This window comes from Vulpes vulpes, unplaced genomic scaffold (genome assembly GCF_048418805.1).
Source record: "Vulpes vulpes isolate BD-2025 unplaced genomic scaffold, VulVul3 u000000678, whole genome shotgun sequence".
NCBI classification, from domain to species: domain Eukaryota; kingdom Metazoa; phylum Chordata; class Mammalia; order Carnivora; family Canidae; genus Vulpes; species Vulpes vulpes.
Window position 1 is genome coordinate 252,844 of NW_027325803.1, and position 16,860 is coordinate 269,703.

The 16,860-nt window shown below is 53.9% G+C and overlaps 1 protein-coding gene across 6 annotated transcripts in view; it reads left to right on the forward strand.

Moving 5' to 3' along the window:
* The first annotated feature begins 4,587 nt into the window (after window positions 1–4,587).
* Window positions 4,588–16,860, forward strand: part of SIN3A (SIN3 transcription regulator family member A) — a 73,588-nt gene continuing 61,315 nt past the window's right edge. Inside the window, exons 1-2 of one of the 6 annotated variants that reach the window (XM_072746057.1) lie at window positions 4,588–4,647; window positions 13,738–13,916. The gene's annotated coding sequence lies outside the window, so the exon portion shown is untranslated. Of the gene's footprint in view, window positions 4,648–8,387; window positions 8,704–9,700; window positions 9,975–13,737; window positions 13,917–16,860 lie in introns of those variants that run through there. The other 5 variants (XM_025986598.2, XM_025986609.2, XM_072746058.1 and 2 more) reach the window with 5 other exon arrangements.

Here is a 16,860-nt window from a genome sequence, read left to right on the forward strand (position 1 = left end):
AGCAGCAATCTCAAAACCCACTAAAAAATGCCAAGCTTCCAAACCACCCGGAAATCAGGAATATGGAACATGGACAACCTAAAAGCCAGCTGGTTCCCAGAGAAATGGTTTCTTCACACAATGGGATTGTTGGGTCCTTTTAGGCCAGTCCTGGGCTCTTCTCTCAGACTGCAACACCAGGGACTTGGCATGTGAAAGGCCAGGAGGAAAGGGAACAGAAGGAGATAAAGGAGGAAAGTCTGTGAAATCCTAACAAATACTAGGAATACTTTTTTTTTTTAAGTATTCCATGCCCAACGTGGAACTTGAACTCAGAACCCCAAGATCAAGAGTCACATGCTCCACAGACTGAGCCAGTCCAGAACCCCAGGCAACTTTATTTTTAATCTCACAACAGCCCGCTGAAGTAGGTATCCTCCTTCTTAGTTACTGAGAAGGACACTGAGACAGTAACTTGCAAAAGACATCCAGTGGCTCAACTGGGATCCTGACCAATAGGTTGGGCTTTTTCCCTTGAAGCTGTAGGGTGGTCTGGAGTGGAGAGCAAGCCTCAGATGCCCCTCACCTGGCTCTTCCCAATCTGGCAATGGTCTAATATGGCTGGCGGAGGTTCTGTGGGCAGCAGAGTGGCACTGATGTCTTTTTGGCAGAGTCACTCGGGTGCAGACCCTCAGTGTCTCGTTCACCACCTACCACAAGCACCCTAAGGAACTAAATGAGTCCTTTTTGTGAATGAGGATGTGTGTGCGCATGCACATGCATGATGCCTATGAGACGGTGTCAGTAGGTGTGACAGTTTTTAGTGGGGCGAGGTAAGGACGCATGGTTGTATGTGGTTGGGAGAAATGTCTTGCTTCTTTAAAGATAGTTTTTGGGAAGGGCCAGAAATCATTTAGAACTATCTGGGCACAAACGGCTCCTGAGTTAGGGAGGTAGGGTGGGTAGAGCAAGAGGGAGGCTGTTTTTCTCCAGAAGTCCCAACCCGGATCATGGGCCCTAGTGTGTATAGAGACAGCACATGGGGGAGTAGACAAAGCTCACATTTTGGGTCCAGGCCGACTTGACTTGGGCAAGGCACTCTACTGCTCAGTTTACTCAACTATAATTAGGATAATAATCCCTAACTCACACAAAAGAGGCCTCCTGGGAATCAGAACCTGGCTTCCCAATGTGACTTCTCCAAGAAAGGCCCTCCTCCATATCCACCTGTTTTGTCCTGATAGAGTAGGGGAGCGGCGGGGTGGATGTAACCAACGCAGCTGGATGGTCACTGTCCCCAAATCAAATACTTTCCCAAAGAGTCTGAGACTGGTTCTCCCATGTAGGCATCAGTGTAAGGAGTCAAAAAACAATAACCCCTGGATCCAGGATGCCTGGGTGGCTCAGCAGTTGAGCACCTGCCTGCCTTCCACCAGGGAGTGATCCTGGAGTCCCGGGATCGAGTCCCAGTCGGGCTCCCTGCATGGAGCCTGCTTCTCCCCCTGCCTGTGTCTCTGTCTCTCTCTGTGTTTCTCTCATGAATAAATAAAAAATCTTAAAAATGAAATCCCTGGATCCCTTCCAAGAGGCCTCCTGTGCCTGATTGCTATGGGCACTGGGTGCTCAGAGGTGAAGTAGATAGAGTGGCTATCTTCAAGGAGTTCTGTTCAGGAGGGGATTGCCACCAGGCTGGTGCACTTCAGAGGTATGAAGTGTCTGCGAAATCTGGTTCTCTGAGTGCAAGTAAACTACTCTGGTTGCCAGTGTTCCATAAGTGACTTCATCCACCGTATACCGCTTGCTGTTTAGGCTCACAGTCAAATGCCTGGGTCTTTGGCCTCCACAGAAGCTCAGAACTTTACTAGGTATATTTTTTTTTTTTAAGATTTTTTATTTATTCATTTGAGACAGAGAAAGAGAGACCATGAGCTGGGGGAGAGGCAGAGGCAGAGGGATAAGCAAGCTTCCCGCTGAGCCAGGAGCCGGACATGGGGCTCGATCTCAGGACCTGGAGATCACAACCCGAGCTGAAGGCAGATGCTTAACCATCTGAGCCACCCAGGTGCCCCTTTAGTAGGTATATTAAAGCATGTTTTATCATCACATTCATCTTCCTAACAGGGCACAGTTTGCTGTTACGCTCTTGTACAGGACAGGAGACCGGCGGACCTATGGATATATTAAGAGACTGAATGAGAAGCATGGCCTTCAACTTCCAGACTAACGTTCTTTCTGGTCCACTCCTCTGCCTCATCTCACATTCACACAGTACCTGTTATGCCTTCATGTAGGGCAGAACCTCTTGGGAAATAGAATAGAAACCCGAGATGGGGCTCCAGACCCCAGGAGATCTCTGTTCTGAATTAGAAAAACTTGTTTCTCACCCCCAGTCTGAGACTGAACCTTGACCTCCATGGCCTTGCTAGGTGCTGGGCCTCCTCCTGAATACACTAGTCCTTATCTCCTGGCCTTGGCCCGTCCACAGCCTCCTCCTTCAGTGATCCATCAACCAAGCTACCTCCCAAATTTGAGTCCCCACTTCAAGTGGGATGACCCATTGCCCTTCCCAAATCAGTGTTTCTTACCACCTGTCCTCTTTCCTTAGTGGCAAGCTTCCCTCCCCATCAGAAAACCCCCTTCCCTATGGACCCTGAGTAAGGGAAGGGTCCTTAGAGCCTTTCTACTAACAATTTCCACCCCCATTTCACAGGAGGGAAGCAGGCCCACGGTAAGAAGTACTTGCCTAAAGATATATCACCAATCACTGGCCAGGCTCAGTCTAGAGCCCAGATTACCCAACCACTAGCCGCAAACCCTACTACCTCTTCACATACCGGGCCTCGGACTCCTCCTTTCCCTCCATCACGCAAACAGCATTAATCACCCAGGCCCCTTGAGTCTTTCTCAAACACAAAAATTCTTTTCGCTTCCTGTTGCCACTGCTCTGGTCAAGTCCTCATTACATCCCACCAGAATTGTTGGGACAGCCTAACGAGCATCGGGCCCCCACCCTGCCCACAGGCCCTTCATTTTCTGTACACCCTGCATCGGCCACATGAACTTCCTTTCCTGGATGCCTCAATCAACAGGTCCTTCTTGCTCATGGTGTGCGCTGGCCCCAGGCTCAGCTCTGTTAAGCACAGAGATGTAGGGTGGCCCCTTTCAACTTCTGGTTGAAAGTTAGGACAAACACGGCAAATTATTGAAGGATCTGGGTTAGAGTTTTTGACTTGAAGTTAGGCAAGGCTTTCTGGATTGGATGGCCACGAGAGAGAAAATAAAATTTCCCTTGGCTCCACCATGTACCCCTCCCAGCAGAAGATAGATCTCTCTTGTCTCCAAACCGAGTATTACAACAGTCTTTGTGCCTCCCCTTGCCGCCTACAGGCACCCCTCACTCAACCAGTCCCAGAACCAATCCCGCTACTGGGATGTTGAGCATCTTACCCCGTAGCTTTGAGCCTGTGGTCCTGTGAACATGCTGCCTGCACATGATGCCGGGCCCGTCTAAGAACTTTAACCAGGTTTTAAAGTTTTCTGCTGGGATCCCTGGGTGGCGCAGCGGTTTGGCGCCTGCCTTTGGCCCAGGGCGCGATCCTGGAGACCCGGGATCGAGTCCCATGTCGGGCTCCCGGTGCATGGAGCCTGCTTCTCCCTCTGCCTGTGTCTCTGCCTCTCTCTCTGTATGACTACATAAATAAATAATAAAAAAAAAAAGACTATACCATTAAAGTCTTCTGCTGTTTGGTTCCATCTTTCCAGCCGTGATTTCCTTTCCTTTTTAAAAGATCTTATTTATTCATGAGACACACACACGAGAGAGAGAGAGAGAGAGAGAGAGAGAGAGAGAGAGAGGCAGAGCCACAAGCAGAGGGAGAAGCGGGCTCGGTGCAGGGAGCCCCATGCGGGACTCGATCCGGGACCGCGGGGTCACGCCCTGGGCCCAAGGCAGACGCTCAGTCCCTGAGCCCCCGGGCGCCCTCCATCCCACCCTGCAGCCGCCCTCGAAGCTCCTAAACGCTGTCCTCCATTTACCCCTCCGTGCCCTCCCCAGAAGTGACTTGCCCCTTCCTTTCTGCCTGATGAAAGCCTTAGGACCCTGCGGGGCTGCCGCGTCCCCCACGGAGACTTTCCCAGTTCGCCCCCCTGCTCTGGGCTCCCAGGTCTATTTTTCTGCACGTTGTGGCCTCGCCTGGCGCGGCCGTGGGCGCGGCACACCTGGGGCAGGTGGGGGGCCCTCGAAGGGCACCGGCGAGCCGGTCCCCGGGGCCGCCGCGGCTCTCAGGGCAGGTGCCTCCCCGCGCCCCGGGGGCTCGGCCCCACTCCTGCGGCAGCCGCCTGGCCGAGGGCCGGGGCGGGGGTCCCCGCCAGCTCCCAGGGCCCCGCAGCGCGGAGGGAGGGGGCCCCGCGCCCAGGTCCCGTCCAGCCGCGGGCTTCCGGGAGCCCCAGGGGGCGGCCCCGCGGGAAGGGGCCTCGGCCGGGGCCGCGCTGCCCGCTCGCCGCCACTTTAATTTATTTATTTGATGTTGTCGGGAGCGAGGAGCGTTCAATGAAGGGAAGGGGCGGGGCGCGGCGGCGGGCGGGCCCGGGCTCTGACGCGGGCGCCGCGCAGCCAATGGCCCGCGGGGGGCGGTCCCCCCCATTCAGGACTCCTCGCCTGCTCGGAAGGTATGTTAAACAGCTGCTTTTAATTTGGTCTCCCCAATGTCGGGCGTTTGGGGGGCTGGCCGGCCGGCCCGCCGCGGTGCGGGGCTGGGGGGCGCCGGGCTCCGCGCAGGCCGGGGAGGAGCGCTCGGCGCCGCCCGCCCGAGCCCGTGTGCCCCCGAGCCGGCCGGGTCCGCGGGCCGGGGGGCGGCCGGGGCGCGCCGGGCAGTCGGCCTCGGTAGGTGTCGGCGGCGGCCCGGCCGGGAGACCCCCGCCCCCCGCTCCTGCGGCGCCCGAAGAGCGATTCCTGTGAAGGGCGGAGGGGGGCGGGGGCGCGCCGCCGGGGGCCGAGCCGGGCGGGCCGGGCCCACCGCGCGGCGCCGGAGTTGCCGCGAGCGGAGTTGGCGAGCGAGCGGGAGCCCGCGGCTGTCCCCGCGCCGCGCCGGCAGCCGCCCCGGGGCTCGGCTCCGGCCGCGAACTTGGAGGGGGCGGCGAGCGCGCTCCGGGGCCGCGGTTGTTATGGACTCTGGGGGCGGGGGCAGCGCCGGCCCGCGGGAGGGGCGCCGGGGGCGGGGGCGGCACCGGAAAGAGCCCCGCGCGCCGGCCCGGGCGCCCCGGAGCCCGCCAGGCCGCGAGCCCGCGCGGACCTCGGCCCGGGGGTGTGGGAGCCCCGCGGGCACCCGGGGCGGCCCGGGCGGATGCCTCCTTCCCCGCCCACCCGAGGCCGCGGCGGCGGCGGCCCCGGCCCCTGCCCCTCCCCCGGCTGCGCTGCTCGCCCGCCGACGGGGCGGGGGCGGGGGCGGGGGCGGGGGCGGGGGCTCGGCGTGCGAGCGCGCCCGCGAGGGGGTGGCCCGACTGGGGCGGTGAAGGTCGGGAACTGGGAAAACAGTCTGCACGCTCGGAATCGGGAAAAGGAAATGCATCAGCGGGCGGGGAGGGGCGCGGGGGGCGCGCCTGACAGCCGGGATGGCGGCCGCGGGCTGGAGGGCGGGGCGCCGGCGCGGGGCGGGGGCCGCGGGCCGAGGAGGCGCCGGGCCCGGGCCCGCGGAGCGCCGCGCCGGCCCTGCCGCCACTCCCGGGCCTACCCTGTTTACTATGTACTCCAGCCGCCGCTTGTGCAACCCGCCCGGAGGGGAGCCGGGGGGCGGGGCCTGCCCGCGCTCCCGCCCACCGCGGGCTCCCCCGGAGGGCCCGCCTCCTCTTGTCTTCCATTGGCTGCGCGAGGCTCCCCTCTCTCCTCCTCGGCCCGCCACTGGACGATGTGCTCGCGAGCTCCGCCTATCGGAGGCCGGGCTGGAGTTTAAGTTGCTAGGATTTTTTTTTTTTCCGTGAAGGGCGGAGGGAGGAGCCCTGCGGCTGACGTGCGGCGCAAGGTCCCGCCCCCGCCCCTGATTGGCGCGGCGGGAGGCCCCGCCCCCCGGCCGGGCGAGCGCGGAGGGGAAGTCCACCCCTGCTCCCCGCCCCCTCCTCCAGCTTGTGTGCGCGCTCCGCACATGTGGGAGTCCCGCCTTGCTCCTTCGAACTGTCCTCCCGCCCGGAAGTCCTGGGTCTGGAGTGCTCGGCAGGGGCGGGGCGGGAAGGGGGCGAGGAGAGCCGGGGAGGCACACAATGATGCCTCTAAGGCCGGAGACGGGGTAGCTTTGCAGTGCAGGGAGGGGTTGCAGGCAGCAGTGGGTTTAGGGGTCCCGGCTTCAGGGGCTCTGCGGGGGTCGGGAGGACACGTTGGGGTCTGGCCTCCCGGGCCAAGTACTTAATTTCCGACGCTGCGGCCTGGCCGTCCCCCGCGCCCCTTGGCTTCCCGGAGGTCGCCCTAGGCTTAAGCTTGAGAACACCGCGGACGCGGGCAGCCTGTCGCTGGGTGGCTTCATCGGAAACCCTGAGCGACCTAAGAATAGCCTGGGTGCCTTAGGCGTGGTCCAGGGCGGCTCACCCCCAGCTCCCAGAAGTCGGGGGCGGCCCATCCTGCTCGGATTCCAAGTGGCCCTTCAAGGCCAGGGGCATCGTCGCGCGGCACCCAGTCCAGGGAGCAGGGAAGGACGAGCGCCGCTCATCCTCGAGCAGGCTGACTCAAGGGTCCGCTTTCGCTGGCGTGACTTATTTTCAGAGCTCCGTCCTGGGGCAGGGCTTGGCTCTCCTCCGTTCGCTACTCATGGAGCCCACGGTCCACTGCCTTGCTCTTGCGGCTTGAAGCCATCCTTGCAGTCAGGCCCACCTGTTGCCAGCGCTGGTTGCCGTGCCGTCTCCGCGGGACTGCAGAGGGACGACGAGATAGCACCTGGGCGCAGGTTCCCCGGGGCCTGCCACTTGGGGACTGGTAGGTTGGCTTGGGGGAGTCGCCTTTTTTGCTGGAGAGCGGGAAAACTCTGGTCCCGCCCCCTCCTTTCCTGGCGCTCCTTGAGCGCCCCCCAAAGCAGGGCCAGCGTCCTTTCTCCGCCCCATTTGGGGACTTTAATAAAAGCAACCTCGGCACTGCAAGCACTTTGTCTCTGTGTGTTTGAAGCACTATAACATACACAGAGAAGGCCTAGGGGCTGCCACGAACACTTGTTGGCCAAAGGACTAGCTGAACAGCCATTCTTACCTTTCGTCACCAACTGCAGGATTTTTATCCTTTGTACGAAGTGTGGGGTGAAGGTTTATTTATGCCGAGGCCTGTCTGCTCTCCTCTTTCCGTTGGAGCGAGCCTCCAGGTCTCCCCCGGAGGTCGCAGACGCCTCACACCTCACGCTCCGCCTTCCGGAGGCTTGCCAGGGCGGTGGCTGTTAGGGCCCTGCCTCCATTTCGGTTATCTCCGCCCTTTTGGAAAGACTGCATACTCAAGTTTAGGGCTTGTCGGCGTTGGAAGTGTGCAGCCACTCCTAGCTCGGGGTGGCAACCCCTGGGGCTCTTTTTCGACCGTGGTTCCCCAGCTCTTAATTCCGTACGCATTGGAAGCAGCCGTACGGATCCGGTTGCTCTGGATATTTGTGTTTACAAGGCGGCAGCGTGCGGAATTGTAAATTGTAGAGAGAACAGGATAGGATGAAGTCTGTTTTTTTTTAAAAATTATTTATTTATTTATTTGTTTGTAAGGGGTCCTTCACGGTTGGTAGTGCTGCTGCCGCCTCTCCCTTTCAAGTCTCAGGGCTCCGGCTCCCAGCTGCTGAGCTCCGCGCCCCCTCCTGTTTCGGGCCCTGGAACTCTCTGCACTTCAGTCTCTAGTGTAAACATTCCACAAAAGGACTGCTAAGGCTCAGCCTCCCCGCGCGGGGCGGGGTCGGCTCCTTCCTCGACGGGCGTCCTGGCCAATGGGGGCCGCTACCGGCGCCGCGCTGTCCAATCGGGTGGCCGGGGGGCGGGGCCTGCGTCGCTTACGGACATCTTACCCCACATCGGTTACTTGCCTTCCTGGGGCAGCCAGGGAGCCCGGGTAGCCTTCCAATGCGCTGCCCGGCGAGGGCGGGAGCCGACTTGTTGGGCCTGTGGCTGCGGCCGCGCGGGGCGGGATGTGCGGGGCCGGCCAATGGGACGCGCGGAGCTCCCCTGCTTCCTCCAATAGTGCGGAGGCGTGGGGGTGGGCTTCAGCGACCCGGCTCCAATAGGCGGGGTTGAGTTAGGGAAGCTCCCCGCCAATAGGGGCGTGGAGAAGGTGAGCGGCTCCCCCGCCCCTCCCGGCCGAGGGGGAAGGGGCGGGCAGCCGGCAGAAAGGGCGCGGCGATTGGCCCGGGCCTTGACGGACGGGCGGGGCGGCCAGTGGCGGGGCGAGGCTGAGTCTTCCCTCCGCGGGGCGGGCCGGGGGAGTGGGCGGGATTTCCCGGGTAACAGAGAAGCGGCCGCGGCGGTAGAGGCGGCGGAGACGGTTTCTCCATCTTTCCCCCCCTCCCCTTCCCCCCTCGGAGTTTCCCTCCCTCCCTCCCTCCCTCCTTCCCAGTCTGGGCCCCGGGGCCTGTGACCGTTCGGCTGGCGGGGAGGAGGCTGCCAGTCCGCCCCGGCGGGCCTGTGCCCGCGCCGTTCTCGGGGCCTCCCCGGTGAGTCCGAGGCGCACGCCGAGAGGGACGCGCGGCGAGAGCCAGAGCGAGGAGCGGCCGGAGCAGCTTTGCGGTGAGAGCACGCCGGGCCGGGGGCGAGGGCGAGGCGGGGCGCCTGGCGGCGGGGAGCGCTGAGCGCCGCACTCGAGGGTGTGTGTACGGGGGGGCTGACCTCCGCGGCTTCCCGTAGAGCAGGCGGGCGGGAGGTGTGTGGCCGGGCGAGGGGGGCGGGGGGCGGAGCGGGGCAGCGCTCGGTGCGGGAGGGGGAGGAGAGCGCAGCCCCGGTGCGCGCGGAGGGGGCGGGCTCTCGCGCCGCCGCTCAGGGGCGGGGCCGGCGCGCGCGTGCGATGGTGGAGAAAGGGGCGGGGCCGGCGGCCGGGGGCCGCTCGCAGCCGCTGCCCCTCCCCGCCCGCGCCCGGGGGGCGGGGCCTCGCCCCGGCGGGCGGGGGGTCCCGCGTGCGCCCTCGGGGCGCGGCGGGGAGGGGGTGTGCGGCCGGCGTCCCCCCGCCCTCCCCGGATCCGGTTGGCCGGAGGGGCCGAGCGGAGCGGGGATGCCACTCCCCCTGGCCGTCCTCCCCTCCCCCCGGTTTCCGCCTCCTTGGCGAGCCGGGCTCGGGAAAGCCCGCTGTCCGGGCTGGCGGGGAGCCGCGGCGCCCTGCTCGGCCCCGCCCTGCGCCTCGGCGGGGTGGGAGGGGCCCCCGCCGCCTCGGAGCTGCGGAGGTGTCGGACTTACTCCGGCGGCCTGGCCGCGCCCGTCGCCGGGCCCGGGGCTGTTGTCTGGGCTCGGCTCCTCGCGGCGCGCGCGGCTCGGCCCCCGGCCCCGCCCCCGCCCCCGGGTGCTGGGCGCCGGGGCGCGGTGCCCGGGGCCCCCCGCTGGCGGCTGCAGCCCGGCGGCTGCCCGCGCGGCGACCACGCTTCCGCAGTGGGGACGGTGGGGGAGGGGCGGAGAGTCACCGGGGGCGGCAGTGTGGCCGGGGACAACCTTTCTTGGAGTTCCCTCGACGTTCGTTACTGTGGCTGCACGGGGCGGGGTTTCCCCGGAGCCAATGGGGTGGTGGGTACTTAGACTTGGCCGCGGCTAGGTGCCCTAGGACTTCAAACCCAGTTTAGCCATGGGGAAAAAAAAAAGTCTCTAACTAGGCTGAGATTTTAGAAAAGGGAACGGTTGCATTTACATTTTAACGATTTAAAAGACGATGGGTTTATAAAAGAGGAGATTCTCATAAAAAAAAAATAGAAGAAGCGAAAAGACCTCGGACTGGATGCAATACTCTTGATTTCGTCAGCTTTTGCATTTCTGAATGTACAGGTGGTTCTGTGCATGCTTAATTTCCCCCCGAAGAAGTAAGTTGCGATTTACGGGACTATAGGTGTTCTTGAGAAATCTTCTTTTCTGGTTTTATGTAATTCTGTTAGAACATCTAGACCATTTCTATTTATATTCTATAAAACATGATGTCCTTGGCCCTGTTTTGTTACGGACAGGGTGAGGTCGGGGACTGATGTAGTTTTGTGTATGTGACTTTCCTAGCATTGCCCTCCAACCTGTATTGGAGAGTTGCCTTAGGACATTTCATGAAATACTTTATTTTTTTTTTTTTTTTTTTAAGATTTTTATTTATTCATGAGAGGCATACAGAGAGACAGACAGGCAGAGACACAGGCAGAGGGAGAAGCAGGCTCCATGCGGGGAGCCCGACATGGGACCCGATCCTGGGTCTCCAGGATCAGGCCCTGGGCTGAAGGCAGCGCCAAACCGCTGAGCCATCCCGGCTGCCCTAATGAACTATTTTAGATGAGATTTTTGCTCTGACTTTATACATTCTCTTAAGAGAAATTACATGTTTTTGATACTTTTCATGAGAAAATAAACAGAGAAGGAATATATTTATAGACTAATACCTGAGCAAGTTCTCTGACATTAAATTGTAGATTTGTGCTTTGCTCAGTTGGGACTGAGAACTTGCTGCCCTGTTCTATACTCATGTGCGCAGTGTAAGTCTCATCTCAGTTAAGGAAGTAGCAGTGGCAGAGGTAGCTTATTCATTTGAGTAATGGTGACTGTATTGGAATTAGCATGGAGACAGGAAGCCTGGGTGTTTTTTTTCTGATGCTGTCAAGTGACAAAGTGAAGATATGGAGAGTCTACAACTGAGGAAGGTTTGATCAACACATAGTTGTTCCCACCATTTGCAATGCTGTCTGCTGGGAAACATGGAAGACCTAATTCATGCCCTTAAAGAATATGTTATTTCTTGGTGCACCAGGGTCAGAAGTCTCACATAATGCTTGAAGGATTCAAGTAAGAACTGGGTTACACTGTATTAGGAAAGTTTTTGTAAATGCTTTTTACCTAAGTATTAGTATGATATATATTATAGTTTTGTCAGAGTTGAAGACTTTGGGTAGTGTAGCATTTTGTAATTAAGAAGGTTTTACCGTAAGAGTAAGATTTTTTTATTTCTTAAGGAAAAAGGTATGTATATGGTAATTTGATAAGATTCTTGGCAAAGCATAGTCCTGTTTACCTTTTAAGTACAAACAAGATAACTGGAGATCTTTGCAAGGCATATGTTAATGGTTGCGAATTTTAGTCGGGATTACAAGATTATGTCCTTGGCATTCAGTAATCTAGTAAAGTGCTTTAAAAGGCTGAGGCCTGGGTGGCTCAGTGATTGAGCCGCTCCATTCAGCCCAGGGCATGATCCTGGAGACCCAGGATCGACTCTCACGTCGGGCTCCCTGCTCCTGCACAAAGCCTGCTTCTCCCTCTGCCTGTGTCTCTCTCTGCCTCTCTGTGTGTCTCTCATGAATAAATTAAAAAAAAAAAAAAAAAAGGGCTTTCTCTTGTGATTAATACTACTACTAAATTAGTACTAATACTACTAGTTTACTTTCTGTAGATTCTCCTAAAAATGATAGTTAACATGATTTTATTGTTTTAAAAATTTATTTATTTGAAAGAGTGCGTGCGCGTTAGGCGGCGTGAGGTAGAGAAAGAAAGAATCCTCAAGCTGAGTTCCCTACTGAGTGTCAAAACCAGTGCACGGGTGGGGTGAGGGGCTCCATCCCAGGACCCTGGGAGCGGGACCTGAGCCGTCATCAGGCGCCAGCCACTTAACTGACTGAGCCACCCAGGTGCCTCAGTAACATACTTTTTAAAACTATGCCCTTGTCTACTTGAATAATAAGAACTGTCATTTTCTTCGTAAAGATGTATTTATATATCCTAGACAGAGGGAGGGCACACTAGCTGGAGGGGCAGAGGGAGAGGGAGAGAGAATCTCAAGCAGATTCCCTGCCAGGTCAGGTCAAGATCACTGACCTGAGCTGAATCTGAGAGTGGGAAGCTTCGCTGACTGCCCCACCTAGGCATCCAATAAGAATTTTATTGAGCCCTTATGCTCCAGGCACTGAGTTGGGCACTGTACATTAATCCACTTAATATTCATGATAACCCTGTCTAATGGATACTATAAAGTCTGTGTTTTAAAGATGAGACAGTGACACAGAGAGGTTAGAGACCTGTGGTTAAGTGGCCATGCCAGATCTGAACCCTAGTATCCACTTCCAGAGTCCCTGCTCTTAACACTACTCGACTGTGTCCAGTCTGAGGGTAGTAAACAGTGAAGGAACAGTGTCTGTTAAAAACAATTGTGTTTACAAATATATATGTATATATGTATATATATATGACAAAATTTAATGTTTTAACTATTTTTAAGGGTAAAAATTCAGTGGCATTAAGTACACTCTGTTGAACAACCATTATGCCTGTCCATCTCCAGAACTTTTCATCTTCCCAGATTGAAACTCTGTACCTATTAAACAACAGCCCCTTTATTTATTTTTAAAGATGTATTTATTTATTTTAGAGCGTGAGTGCATGCATGAGGTGGGGGGGAGGCAGAGGGAGAGAGAGAAGCATACTCCCCACTGAGTGCTGCAGATCCCTTCATGGAGCTGGATCTCAGGACCCTGAGATCATGACCTGAGCCTAAATCAAGAGTCAGTTGTTTAACCAAATGAGCCACCCAGGCACCCCAACAACAGCCCCTTTAAATCTCTACCCAGCCCCTAGCAACAACCATTCTACTTTATCTCTGTGTGAGTTTGACTACTTTGGGTATCTTACATAAGTGGAATCATACAGTATTTGTCCTTTTGTGTCTGGTGTATTTTACTTAGAATAACGTCTTTAGGGTTCATCCGTGTTGTAGCATGTGTCAGAATTACTTTCCTTTTTAATGGTGAATAATATTCCATTATATGTATATATATCACTTTTTTTTTTTTTTTAAGATTGATTTATTCATGAGAAACACAGAGAGGGGCAGAGACATAGGCAGAGGGAGAAGCAGGCTCGATCCCAGGATCCTGGGATCACAACCTGAGCCAAAGGCAGATGTTCAACCACTGAGCCACCCAGGCGTCCCTATATATCACCTTTTCTTGATTCATGTATCAGTGGACATTTGGGTCGTTTCCACCTCTCAGCTATTGTGAATAATGCCGCGAAGAACATGAGTATATAAATACTGCTTCAAGTACCTGCTTTGAATTTTTTTGGGTATATACCCAGAGGAATTGCTGGGTCAAATGGTAATTCTGTGTTTAAGTTTTTGAGGACCCACCAGTGTGCTTTTGAAAGCAGCTTTGAGGGAAAAGATTGGGACTCAGATTCTAAAGGGGAATTGAGTCAACACCCATTTCTTGACCACTTTCTTGAATAGGTCTGGGCTGACACAGGAAGAATCTTTGTCCTGGAAAAGTTTACATTCTTTGAAGGAAAGGCAAATATACACATGATGATTTTTCTACACGTCAGTATAAGTTGAGTGTCATGAGAGTCAACTAAAAAGAGCTGAAAGGAACTCAAAGGAGGGAGAGCCTACCTACCTTTGGGGTGGAGGTAGAACACTGAATGAACAAGAGGAGGGTGAAGCCTGAAACCATAGATCCAGTTGAAGCAAGTTATTAATTGAATAACCTTAGACATCTCAAAGTACCCCAAGAGAGTGCTTTGGGGTGTTAGGAGTGGCATTATGTTGAAATTCGCACATGAATTGTAGTCTCTTACAGAGTTTGTGAATCCTGTTCTCTTCAGTTTGCAGACCTGATTGCTTCTACTGCTTTGGAAGGTGTTTAAGAATCATAGTGAAGAAATTATGGATTTGGCACATATGTTACTGCTACCCTGTCAAGCTCAAGATACATTCATATGGCCAACTATTGTTTCCTAATACTTCCTTTCCTTCACATGTCTTCCTATTTCTACTTCAATAAGTGAGTAGTAGAAGTAATGTCTTGGAATTTTTATCTTTTTGTGGTTACAGCTTAAGTAAATAATTCTGGATATCTGTTTTTTTGTTGCGGTTACGTTTATCGAGTAACATACCCAGCAAGGTAGTCTGTCATTCTGCCTTTATTGCATTATATTCTTTACAAATATTTCAAAGATTTTTGTTTTGTGCCACCTTTTTTTTTTTTTTTTTTTTTTTAAGTAGGTTCCCTCCAGTGTGGGGCCTGAACTCACGAACTGGAGATCAAGACCTGAGCTGGGATCAAGAGTCGGGCATTTAACTGACTGAACCACCCAGGTGGCCCCTGCCACTTTTTTTTTTTTTTTTTAAGATTATTATTTATTTGAGAGAAAAAGTGCAGGGCGGGGGTAGGAGCAGAGGGAGAGGGCTGAGCAGACCCTGTGCTTAGCGCAGTGTATTGTGGGGATCAATCCCATGACCCTGAGATCATGACCTGAGCTGAAATCGAATTGCAATGTGCAACCGACTGAGCCACCCAGGCGGCCCTAAATATAAATTCTTATTGTCTTTAGACAGTTACCTGTCTTAATTGTCTTTTAACAACACATTAAAGACAAAAAAAAAAAAAAAAAAACATTAAAGACACTGAAAAACCTTGGCTTTCTTTATTTATGTAACTTTGTTTTGGGGTCTCTTTGTTCAAAAGACCTACCTAGTGAGATTTGTTATCGTGTATAACCAAACATATAGAGGTTTTTGTCCCTGTACATTTGTGGGGCTACTGGTTTTCCTCACGGAGGGCTACGCCAATGACTTAGTCCATCTAGACCAGGACTTAACTTCCATGATAGGCTCAGTGTGTAGGATACTATTGGCACATAATAGGTGATATAAAGTATACAAACTGAACTCAAATTGCATCTTAAAGTTTAACTAGAGGCTACTACGTCTGTTTAGTGGCAGTTGGCTTCACAGTTTGGCATTTACTAACAGCAGTTTGGAAGGCAAATCTCTCTCCTTTGCTCCTCCATTCTTTTGCTTTTGTACCACACACCACCTTTCCATCTTTTTTTTTTTTTTTTTTTTTTTAAGATTTTATTTATTTATTCATGAGAGACACAGAGGCAGAGACACAGGCAGAGGGAGAAGCAGGGTCCCTGCAGGGAGCCCGACGTGGAACTTGATCCTGGGTCTCCAGGATCATGCCCTGGGCTGAAGGCGGCGCAAAACCGCTGAGCCACCCGGGCTGCCCACCACTTTTCCATCTTGTGTGTGTTTGTGTTATTTGTACTTAGAGCATCATGGATGCAGGCACTTCCTCAGCCCTGCTGATACGATATCCTTGCTGATTTGTGGGCTGTTTATATTAAAGGACATACAGGTCTATAGTTCCTAGTCTGCAGCTCTGAAGCACAAGAATTTTTGTTTGTTTTTTGGTAAGTTGGTTTCCACAGCTAATTAAGGGCCACCAGGGGCTCCTGGGTGGCTCTGTCCATGAAGCATCTGAAGCATCTGCCTTCGGCTCAGGTCATGATCCCAGGATCCTGGGATAGAGTCCCACATTGAGCTCTCTGCTCTGCAGGGAACCTGCTTCTCTCTCTCCCTCTGCTGCTGCCTCTGCTTGTGCTCACTCTCTGTTTCTGTCAAATAAATAAATAAAATCTTTTTTTAAAAAACTAAGAAAAAAATAAAATAATTAAGGGCCATCAGCCTGGTTGAGGCTGGCTCACTTGGTGCAGAAATGTGAATGTGCTTAATTAAGGATAGTTACCTTGTGTACTATATCGCCTTTCTAAAATCCAAACAATGCTAATAACTCCCAAATTTCTCTAGCTGGAGACCTCTCCCCTGTACTGTAGACAAATAACCAGTGGCCCACTTCATATTTCCTCTTGGATATTTAATAGGTGTTTGACTTCTGTTTTTCCGTCTTTCTTCATATTTGATTTTCAGCAAATCCTATTTGCTCTATATTCAAAATATTACCCAGATTTTGGCCACTTAATACCACTACCACCACCTTCCTCCCAGCTATACCAGTGAATTCAACGGCATCTCTAGCTTGGATTATTTCAGTTACCTTAACTGTTCCTCTGCTTTGTTACTGCCATTCTTTAGTCTGTTCTCAGCACAGCAGTCCAAGTGAGTCTCTTAAAGCTTAACTCAGATCATGTTGCTTTTCTGCTTAAAACCCACCAATGGCTTCCCATTTCAGTCTGATTATCAAGCTTGGGTCCTTATGACATCTGAGAACAAACATCATGTGCTCCTTTGCCTACTACCCTCAGCCTCGTTACCACTCTGACTTCATTTTCTACCAGTCTGTCTTTCCTGCATTCTGCTCCAGCTAGACAGCCTTTTTGCTATTCTTGGAAGATATTAAGCACATATATGCATCAGGGTCTTTGCATTTTCTGTTCCCTCTGCCTATAATGCTTCCCCTAACATGGTTAGCTTTTTATTTCCTTTACCCAAAAGTTACCTTATCAGTGAGGTATTCTTTGGATATTCATATCTAAAACTTCAGAAACCCTTCTCTTCTTTTTCTTCTTAGTGCTGTCACTGTATAGTGTTCTGAATACCTTGTGTACTATCTTTTTTTCCCACTAAAAGGTAAACATCATGAAGGTGGAGATTTTTGTTTGGTTTACTGCTATATCCCTAGCTCCTAGAACAATGCCTCGTGAATATTAGAGGGTGCATGCATGAATGAGTGAATGATTTGATTTCTACCGTAGACAAGACCGTTGGCTACGCAGTGGAGGATACAAAGCTGGTTAAAGGTGTACCCAGACCTGTTGGGGGCAGACATATAGCCAATAGAATAAAGGTAGGATGAAGTTAAGTGACCCATCTGCCTACCCCCTTTAACTGTCTTAAGTCCTTTTTTTTTTTGTTGTTTGTTTTTTAAGAGAGCAAGACAGTTGGGGGGTGGTAGGGCAGAGGGAGAGGGCCAGAGACAGAAT